We start from the raw sequence: 11,471 nt of genomic DNA on the forward strand, positions 1-11,471 counted from the left end.
AGATATTAAATAAAAACTAAACTTAAAATCTCCATAGACTTAACATTGGCTTTATGACATCATAATAGGCTATTAAGGAAATAGAATGCAATCAACTGCACCTGTGCTCTCTCACTGACTGCCTGCAGCAACTTGAATGGAACCTCTTCTCTGTGTCCCTCTCCATTCAACTGAATAGCTCACTTCTCATCCCAACTTTCTTTCACTTCCTTTTCTTCACTTTCCCTCATTTTCTCTATCCCTCTCTCTATTTCTCCCAATTTCAATAACTTTTAACTATTTTTACTTCATTTTACTATTTACACATTTTAAAGCATGGTAACCACTATAATGACCCTAGCAACAACCTAGCAACCACTTTTATAACATAGCAACCACTATCATTATCCTAGCAACAGCCTAGCAACCACTTTTATAGCATAGCAACCACTATCATTATCCTAGCAACAGCCTAGCAACCACCTTAAATATGCTAGTACCCTAGCAACAACCTAGCAACCACCTTAAGTACCCTAGCAACAACCTAGCAACCACTTTTATAGCATAGCAACCACTATAATTACCATAGCAACAGCCTAGCAACCACCTTAAGTACCCAAGCAACAACCTAGCAACCACTTTTACAGCATAGCAACCACTATAATTACCCTAGCAACCAACCCAGCAACAACTTTGCATGCACTGTATTTCCTTCAGGAAATGCTTTTCTAGTTATTATTATTCTTCCATGCCCTAATTTGACTTGAACCGCTTATCCTAGAAACTTGGTTCAAACTTTGACACGTAGTAGCTCTTGAACCATATTTTCATTCTATGACTTTTCATATTTCTACGACTTTTACTTTTGAGATATTAAATAAAAACTAAACTTAAAATCTCCATAGACTTAACATTAGCTTTATGACATCATAATAGGCTATTAAGGAATTAGAATGCAATCAACTGCACCTGTGCTCTCTCACTGACTGCCTGCAGCAACTTGAATGGAACCTCTTCCTGTGTGTCCCTCTCCATTCAATTGAATAGCTCACTTCTCATCCCAGGGCTCTACACTAACATTTTTTTTCAGGAGCACTTGTGCTCCCAAGTTAAAAAATGTAGGAGCACAGACAAAAATTTGGGCGCACAGTCAGTTAAGTCACATTAAGAATGACTGACAACATTTAGGCTACAGGAAACAGGATTTTAAAGATCAGTGCCTACTTTATTTTCAGTCTGTTCTATTTTCCTACATTTTGTTAATGTAAAATAATATAATACATTGACATATTTACATTTAGCCTGTACATCAAGTATCCTGCCAAATGTAGGCTAAGTTATTTATTTGTGAATCCATCTATAGCTAAACCAAATATGCCCATGGTGACCTATCTGACTGCATACTGCCTAATACTACTACTAAAACAGTCCATTTTCTCTTTCACAAAACCCAACATAGGCTAATCAAGGATATATGTTTTATACTTTAAGTTTTTATTTGAAATATCTGCATTGATAGGGGCAGTAGGCAAACGTTAGGCCTACTTTCATTTTGCACTTCAGCTTGTATTCGGTGTAAACAAACAAGCATGCGTGGAAGCCTGGAGTTGTCAGTAGCGTTCTACCTTTGAATAAAATGCGAGTATTACGGGAGGCTACTTTTGTGCCGGTTCGCTACAGCTATATTTTGCTTATTGCAGCCAATACGTCCACTGGGCTGAAAGGCATGTTGGGTTACCTTTCCTTCTCTCACTGCATTCTCAGAATCTCATCCTGTTTCTCCTATATCCAATGAATTCTTTTTATTTTTTTTTTATTTTTTTTTATTTATTTATTATTTTTTTTATTTGCAAACATCATTGACATTACAGAAAATGCAACACTACGACATGCACATGAACACTACATACGACAAACAGACGTACATTACATAAACACATACTGTAACTTAACAAGACATCACATTGACTTGGCTTCCACAAACATAACACAACATAACATTAATAACAGAAAGGCTAAGGATGATTTGCGTCCAGGATGATTACAGATATGATTATCAGGGATGAAATTGATGACCGGAATGAAAAGAAGGGGGGATGGGGGGGGGGTGCGGATGGTAGCTCTAAGAGTGTGAATGAGGTGGTGTTGGGATGGGGGTGGGGATGGGGGGTGAGGGGTAGTGAGTATGTGAGGATGTATGTGTGTGTGTGTGTGTGCGCATATGTATAAGGCTGGCTTGCTGTTGGGCCAGGAGGAGAGAAGCTGGAACATAGAGAGGGAGGGTTTCAGAGGAGAGGAGTTGTAATTATTCTATTTATGATAAGTATAATAATAGGAATAACTGATTGCCTGGTTGATTGCCTGACTGATTGCCAACCTGGGCACCCATTAATGGCCACAGTTCCACCCAGCCCCTGCAGTTATACTGTGACGAGCTGACAGAGGGGAGGACCTGCGTGCCACCCATCGCCACAGGCCCCCAGCATATGCACACATCCCCCACTACCACGACCAACCACACCTCGCCCCCAGACCTTCACCCAACACGCTACTCTTGACCTAAATATGTACAGTATGTGAATGGCTAGGTTGAGGGGTCTATCTAGAGTGTAGCATTAAAAGAAGTGGGCATGCATGGTGAATATCTGTCAGGATTTCCCCATGCACACCACACTTACCCTGTGTAAGATGTATGCCTCCTCAATGTGTGCATTAAAATAAGTGAGGCATGCAGATAGACACCTGATGAGGCATCTACCTGCACTCCACTCTTACCCTAGCCTGTTTTGTAGTTTTTGTTTATGTATGTCACCTAACATGTAGTGCGATTAAAAGAGAGTAAAGCGTGCTGTGTGCTTCCAGGACAAGGCATGTGCATGAGCGTATGAGGAGGGTGCACACCGGGGGCCCAGGGCCAATAGATAACCCACAGGACCCAACCAATGCCAAAACCACACAGCGACCCGCCAGGACCGAGTCTCCCAAGCCATCCAATGGGGCCCCGTCAGAATAACGATGGGAGAGGCAGAGAGAAAGAGTGAAATTAGTAAAGTTATCAGAGAATGTAAATAAAAGGGGGAGGGAAAGAAGGGGGTGCTATTTATATTACTAATAATAATAATAATAATAATAATAACAATAATAGTTCCAGCTACCCTCCCCTGCCTAGTGTTCGATGATATGTGTATCTGTTGATGAAGTGTGTTATGATCGTGTGGAGATGGAACTCAGGCAAAGAGGGTCAGGACTGTAAGTAGGTGATAAAGGGGTACCAAGGAGAGGTTGTATCCTGAGTATTGATTAAGTTTGTAGTTGATAGATTTTCTAATGATATATAGTCTGTTAACAAGTTTTTCCAATGAGTGATGTGAGCTTTTTTCTTAGATTTCCAGTTCATGAGGATTGTTTTCTTGGCGATAGTCAGCGCTACCAGCAGTGTTTTATTGCAGGAGTTGCTTAAATTGACTGTGGATGTATCACCAAGTATGCATAAGGAAGGGGATGCTGGGATGTGACAGCCAAAGATGGAAGAGAGAGATTTTGTGACACTCACCCAGAAGTGGTTGATTGGAGTGCAATGCCAAACCGCATGAATGTATGTATCTGGGTTATTTTGTGTGCAGTGAGTGCAAAGATCCGAGCCAAACCCCATTTTAGCCAATTTATGTGCAGTGAAGTGGAATCTGTGAAGAACCTTGTATTGTATTAGTTGTAGATTACTATTCTTTGTCATGAGGTAGATGTTTTTGCACATTTTGGTCCAGAAGTCGGCACCGGGAGTAATTGATAAGTCTGATTCCCATTTGTGATATGGCAGGCCAATTGTTTTTTCTGAACGAGATATAATTTTGTAAATTTGGGAGAGTATTTTTTTGGGAGAGGGAATATTAAGCAGCTCTGAGATTGGTGGGGGAATGTCAAGGTTAGCTGTCTGGATGTTAATTTTTCCTAGGATAGATGATTTAATTTGCAGGTATTGTAAGAAGTGTTTACTCTCGATGCCGTGCTTCTGGACCAAACAGGAAAATGAGGCCAGATTATTGTCTTGAAGAATGTGCTGAAGGTGAGTGATGCCCTTTCCCATCCATGTGTGAAAGTTTAGTGTTTTTTTATTGACGGTGAAATCTGGGTTATTCCAAATCGGGGTGCGAATTGATGGTGCTATAGGTGAATCAGTGATGTGGTAGAATCTCCACCAGGCTGTCAGAGTAGCTGAAATTGTTGGGGCTTTGAAGGATGGATGTTTTTTGACCGACTGACTGCAGAAAGGGAGATCTGATATTTTAATTTCTTTACAGATTGTTTGTTCTAGGTCTAACCAGGTGTTGTCTGAGGGGGTGGGGTGTAGCCATTTGTGGATGAAGTGGAGCTGGTTGGCCAGGGCATAGTGCTGGAAGTGTGGGGCCTCTAGTCCTCCCATTGCTTTTGGTTTTTGGAGAGTGGCGAGTTTGATCCTTGGGGTCTTATCTTTCCAGTAGAATTTAGTGATTAATGAATCGAGAGACTTAAACCAGAGGGTGGTGGGCTGGGTTGGAATCATAGAGAATAGATAGTTTATTTTGGGCAGTATTGTCATTTTGATTACTGAGATTCTGCCCATGATGGATAATGGGAGGTTCTTCCAGCGTTGAAGGTCATCATCTATTGAAGTGAGTAGAGGGGAATAATTTAGGCTAAATAAGTCTGACAGCCTGGGGGAGACTTTTATCCCTAAGTAAGTGATATAGTTAGTGCAGAGTGGGATAGGTGAAGAGTTGGCTGTCACATCCCAGCTGTTGGGATGTAATGGGAGAACTGCAGATTTATTCCAATTGATTGAGTATTCAGAAATTTTAGAGAATGTGTCAATGAGTTTGATGGTTTCTTCTACTGATGTTGTGGGGTCTTGAAGAAAGAGAAGAATGTCGTCAGCATAAAGGCTGATTTTGTGATGCATATATGGAGTCTGGACACCTTTGATGAGGGGGTTCTGACGGATGGCAGCTGCTAGGGGTTCAATGAAGATTGTAAATAGTGAGGGGGAGAGTGGGCACCCCTGTCTAGTTCCCCGGTGAAGAGTGAAACTTTGTGATGTTAGTCCATTGGTGATTACTGTGGCTGAAGGAGAGGTATATAGAAGTTTAATCCAGTTAATGAACGACTCCCCGAAGCCAAACCTCCCTAATGTGGAAAACAGGAAATTCCAGTTCACCCTATCAAAAGCTTTTTCTGCGTCCAGAGTTGCTATGATGGTATTATCTTGAAAATTTGTAGAGTGATACATTATATTTAACAGTCTGCGGGTGTTGGTGGATGAAATTCTACCTTTAATGAAGCCTGTTTGGTCTGGGTGGATAATGGATGGGGTGACCTCTGCTAATCTGTGTGCTAGCATTTTTGCGATTATCTTATTGTCCACATTGAGGAGAGAAATTGGTCGGTAGCTGGATGGCAATGTTGGGTCCTTATTGGGCTTGAGGAGCAGTGAAATTGAGGCTGTGGTGGAACTAGTTGGAAGACGTCCTTTCTGTTTTGATTCATTAATCATTCTGATGAAAAGTGGAGCTAAGATGGTCCAAAATTGTTTGTAGAACTCAGCAGGAAAGCCATCCGGACCTGGTGCTTTATTATCGGGCATCTGTTTCAGGGCATCAAACAGTTCTTGTTGAGTTATAGGTGATTCTAGGTTTTTTATTTCCGTCTCATTGACTTGTGGTAATTCGATGCTGTTTAGGAAAGAGTCTATGAATTCCTGGTTGGGGTTTATTTCTGAAGAATATAGTTTATTGTAAAACTGGTAAAAAACATGATTTATTTCTTCAGGTGAGCTGGTTAGCTTCCCTGCTGAGTTCTTTATGACCGGGATTGTTGATTTTTCTTTGTTACGTTGGATTTGATTTGCTAAGTATTTACCTGATTTATTGCTATGGTGGAAGTTTTCCTGCCTTAGACGGTGAATCATAAATTGAGTGTGTTTATTGAGTATTTCATTGAGTTTGAATTTATGTTTCCTAAGTTTTGCCTGTGTTTCTTCAGTTGGGTTGCTTGCATTGGTTTCTTCTAACTGTTTAATTTTATTGTTGAGTTCTACTTCCTGTTCTTTTTCCTTCTTTTTTTTGTATACTGAATATGAGATGATTCTTCCTCTGAGTACTGCTTTTCCTGTTTCCCACAGAAGGGAAGGAGATGATTCAGGGGAGCCGTTCATTTCTAGAAAGAATGCCCACTCTCTCCCAACAAAACTGATGAAATTTGGGTCTTGTAAGAGGGATGTATTAAAACGCCATTTGCTAATTGGTCGCTGTTGGTTCGTTATGTTCCATTTAATTGCAACTGGGGCATGATCGCTAATGACTATGGGATGAATAGTTGAATCAGAGATATTTTTCATTATAGAGTTGCTGGTTAGAAAATAATCAATACGGGAATAGGAGTGGTGGACCGGAGAGAAAAAAGAGTAGCATTTGGAGTCTGGGTGCTGAAGCCGCCAACAATCGCCAAGGCCAGAATCGCTCATGAACTGTTTTATTGTTTTTGTGGATTGCCAGATTCGTTTGCTTTTAGAGTGATCAGATCTGTCAAATGTGGGGTCTAACACGGTATTAAAGTCGCCTGCAATTATGATGGGACAGCCAGATAGAGTTGAGATGGAGGTGAAGAGGTTCTGAAAGAAAACTGGGTTGTCTGTATTAGGGCCATAAACATTAACAATTGTTACAGGGGTATTGTGAATTGAGATGTTTATGATGACAAAACGTCCTTCTGGGTCTGTGATGGTGGCGTTATGGATGAATGAGATTCTTTTGTTAATCAGAATGCAAACTCCCCTTTGTTTTGTATTGTAATGAGATGAGAAAATGTGATTGAATTGTCTTGATTTGATGCGGGTGTAGTCTAATTCTGAGAGATGAGTTTCTTGTAGGAGACATATGTCAGCTTTTAAACTATCCAAATGATTTAAGATTTTGAGCCTCTATATCCAATGAATTCGGTGAATAGAAGAACTAATTTCTTCAATCTTTGCATCTTGGCTGGCTAGTCTAACTTTCCACTTTTTCTGCGCGCTGTTGGATTTGATAGAAGTGACTACTAGCGAGTCACAACGCGAAACTGCTAACGTTGATGGGAGGAGTAGTTTTTATGCTGCATTCGTGACGTGATTCTATGGTTTGCACTAGTAATGTTTCTCGATGTTGCGGTGTATTTTGTAGACAAACATTGACATGGTTAGAAGTCATTCGCACCAGTGCGCCTAAATATTTTTTTGCACTTGAACGGCATCATTTTTACTCGTATGTGCGAGTGAAATGGGCGCACTGTAGAGCCCTGCATCCCAACTTTCTTTCACTTCACTTTCTCTCACTTTCTCTATCTATCTATTTATTTCTCCCAATTTCAATATCTTTTAACTATTCTTACTTTTTTTACTATTTACACATTTTATAGCATGGTAACCACTATAATGACCCTAGCAACAGCCTAGAAACCAATTTTCTCAGGCTTTAAGCATACAAACTGGCCCTATTAAGACTACACATCCTGTTCAACTGCTTCCTCTGCCAAAAACTGTTTCAAAATAAGTCATCACTACAATATTTCACTGTTAAACAATTTAACCCTTTAAACTACTGAACTTTTTAACTGTTCAGCCATTGTAACTGTTACTTGTCATCAACTATGACTCTTACCCACTTAAGTTAGCTAAGTAACATGGTTAGCTAAGTTAGCTAAGTCACATGGTTAGTTAGTTAGCATGCTAGTTAGCATAACTGCTAAAAATGATTAGCTAAGTTAGCTAAGTAACATGGTTAGCATAGTTAGCATGTTAGTTAGCATAGTTAGCATAACTGCTAAAAATGATTAGCTAGGTTAGCTAAGTCATATGGTTAACATAGTTAGCATGTTAGCATGCTAATTAAAATAGTTAGCATACCTACTAAAAATGATTAGCTAAGTTATCTAAGTCACATGGTTAGCATACTTAACATGTTAGCATGCTAGTTAGCATACCTACTAAAACTGATTAGCTAGGTTAGCTAAGTCACATGGTTAGCATAGTTAGCATTGTTAGCATGTTAGTTAGCATAGTTAGCATAACTGCTAAAAATGATTAGCTAAGTTAGCTAAGTCACATGGTTAACATAGTTAGCATGTAAGCATGCTAGTTAACATAGTTAGCATAATTACTAAACATGGTTAGCATAGTTAACATTGTTAGCATGCTATTTTTGCATTTTCATGCACTATATTTCCTTTAGGAAATGCTTTTCTAGTTCTTATTCTTCTTCTAACGCACTTAATGCAGCTTCAACCGTTTAACGTAGAAACTTCATTCAAACTATGTTACGTAGGTCTCACTTAGGACATGGGTGCTATGTATTTTTCAGCTTTGTAACTTTTATACTTTTTAAACTATTAATTAAAAACTACTCAAAATTTCCCCATAGACTTAACATTATGATTATGACATCATAATACGGCCGTTAAGCAATTAGAATCCTATGGCATAAAAACCACCACAACTAACCTAGCAACAGCCTAGCAACCACCTCACGTACCCTAGCAATAGCTTAGCAACCATGTCAAATACCCTAGCAACAGCCTAGCAACCAATATAGCAACCAAGGAGATTAACCTAGCATCCAGCGAGCAACCACCACAACTAACCTAGCAACAGCCCAGAATCCACCTCATGTACCCTTGCACCAACCTATCAACCACTTCCACAATGACAAACTAGAAACCAACATGATTAACCCAGCAACCAGCATAGCAACCACCATAACTACCCTAGCAACAGCCTAGCAAGCACCTCAAGTATCTTATTCCATTCCAACTGTCAGTTGTCATCAGTTATGTCTCCAGACAGCTATATTAAACCACCATCTACCTAGCAACCAACATGATTAACCTAGCAAGTATCCTAGCAACAACCTAGCAACCACCTAATGTACCCTAGAAAAAGCCTTGCAACCATTTTCACAAAGACAACCTAGCAACCAACATAACAACCAACATGATTAAGCCTTGTTAGAAGTAGTGTGAAATTTACCATGGGGCTAAAGCTATTCCACTAACCCAAGTTAGCCATATCTGCTTCTTGTTTACTTAAACCAGACTTAAATCAGCTGGAATATCTGCTCATGCAGGAGTTTAACGCTATAGCTAAATAGGTGATTTAGGAATACCTGGTTTACTGTCGTAAAATTAAGGTAGAATTAAAAGAATTTAAAGAAAGAAACTTCAATTTACACACACCATCTGCAGGATTTTGAGTGAAATATCAAAGGAAAAAAGAAATTGTAGGACTGGTAATGTAGAAATTGGAGAAGATAGTCGTTTGAAATAACATGCTGAATCATAATTTGATCTTTTACTATTTCCTTTTTGTGTTGGAACATAGTGTCAATAGGCATATTCAAGATGAACTCATTTGACTGACAAGATCTGCCCGTTCGGGCGGCTGTAGACAGCTTGATAAAGTCAGATAGGCTAATGTCGTATTCGCCCTATCTACCCCTACAATTCTTAAACAACACTTTCATCATAAGTAGGCCTATAACAATATGTTAATTTCCAAAATGTCTGCTGGAGTGTTTAAAGTTGGCATCATGTGCAATATTTTGCTTTGCTTCAGCCCTCTCTAGTCGCATTCATTATATGCATTTATTACATCAAGACTTGTCTATTGTACCTCACTTTATTTTGGTTTGCCCAACTATACTGTAGCGATTAGAAATGGTTCAGAATGCTGCTGCTAGATTACTCACTGGAACTAAGAAGTGTGATCACACTTTTTTCCTTAGCCTTTATTCTCTGATAATGTTCAGTGTTTCCCATACATTGGGATACATACATCCCATACATCCCATACTTATTTGTGGCGGCCCACCATAATATCAACATTGACCACCACACAATGATTTTCCAGGTTGTAAATTGTGCTTAAATCTGGTTAGCATCATAACCACACTGGGCTAATTTGTTAAAAACTGTTGCATTCAAATTAATTCTGCAAACCTACCACCACAAATATAATTAAATTCTGTGGGAACACTGATATGTTCCTCGTTTATTTTTCTGCCCAGCCTTCAATTCAATTTGTTTATGGTATAATACACTAGGCCTATATAATTTTCTTTATTAGGCCTATTAATATTATTATTGTTTTTTTTTTTTACTATTTTGTTTAAAGCACTTTGGAAGTGACCATAGACTGGAAGTGACCTGACTGTCAATGACGTCGCTCAGTCTCGCGCTTGACAGCTTTGATCGGAATCCCTCGTCTACTCCACTAGCTTCATTCTTGTTGTACCTGAGCTGACTGAGTGTCTCGTCGCCTCTGTCAAGTTTGGAGCCTTCAAAAACTTCGCCCTGAACTTACCGGGACTTTTCACATTACCACAAACGCAAGTTTTATTCTCTAAACGTTTAACACAATAGGTATTTTGGTAAGGTTAACAGCGTTCTTTGTATCGATAGCTTAAATGAGCCTGGTACGCGACTAGGTAAAGTTAACGTTAACTTTCGAGCTAGCACTACTGTTAACCTTAACGACCACGTTGCTGTAATTACTCTAATCTTATCACTTTTATTCGACGTATATGTTGTCAAAAACAATGTTTAGGAATTGTTTCCAACAATTGGTAGGGTAGTACCATAACGTTAGCTGACTCAACGTCTGTCATTTGGAAATTATCGAAACGTAGTTACTGTAGCTGCTAGGACTTTTATATCGATAAGTTACATTGCTCGCTATGTCTGAGGTAATGTTTGGCTGCTAACGTGGCTAACTAACGTTATGCCTAGCTATCATTTACTTCAAATAGACATGTACTTTGTGTGACATTCATTATCACATAAACAATGTCTATGAATTATGTCCGACAATTGGTCAGGTAACGTTACTAGTAACGTTATAGTTGACTGGTGAAGTCTGCCGTTTGGAAATTATGGAAACGTAGTTAGAATACATTGCTTGCTAACGTTACGTTGTCTTGGAATGAAGTTAGCAAGTTAAAAGTTGGCAGCTAACGTGGCCAACTAACAGGTCTAACGTTAGCCATTATCTAGCTTACTTTAACTAGACATGTACTTTGTGTGACATTCATTATCACTTTTATTCGATGTATGTGTTGTGAAAAACAACGTATATTAACTATGCCCCACAGTTGGTCAGGTAGTAGTATAGTTGACTCGTGAAGTCTGACATTTGGAAATTATCAATAGTTTATGCTAAAACACTGCAGCAACACAGAAAGGTCAGGGCCACAACGCAAAACCGCAAACGAAATTAAGGCGTTAACGTTAACGCCTCTCCATAGAGAAACAATTGGCCAACGCGGAAGCGTTTGACAGTATGCCTAGAACTAGGACGTTAACATTACATGACCTAAGGCCGGCTAGATGTTGCCAACATGCCTGTAATATGATCCTTCATAGGCATATGGCGGGTAATGAACAACAGGGTGATATAACACAAAAATCTACCCTGAATCCAATGCTGTCACATA

The 11,471-nt window shown here is 39.4% G+C and overlaps 1 long non-coding RNA gene across 1 annotated transcript; it reads right to left on the reverse strand.

Annotated features, from left to right (window-relative positions):
• Nucleotides 1-291: 291 nt before the first annotated feature.
• Nucleotides 292-557, reverse strand: LOC121685771. The gene is made up of 2 exons (XR_006023437.1): nt 524-557; nt 292-336 (listed from the first exon to the last, which is right to left on the reverse strand). It is a non-coding gene; the product is annotated as an uncharacterized LOC121685771 (long non-coding RNA).
• Between the last annotated feature and the right edge of the window lie 10,914 nt (nt 558-11,471).

The sequence above is a fragment of the Alosa sapidissima genome, chromosome 2, assembly GCF_018492685.1.
Source record: "Alosa sapidissima isolate fAloSap1 chromosome 2, fAloSap1.pri, whole genome shotgun sequence".
In the NCBI taxonomy this organism is placed as follows: Eukaryota; Metazoa; Chordata; class Actinopteri; order Clupeiformes; family Clupeidae; genus Alosa; species Alosa sapidissima.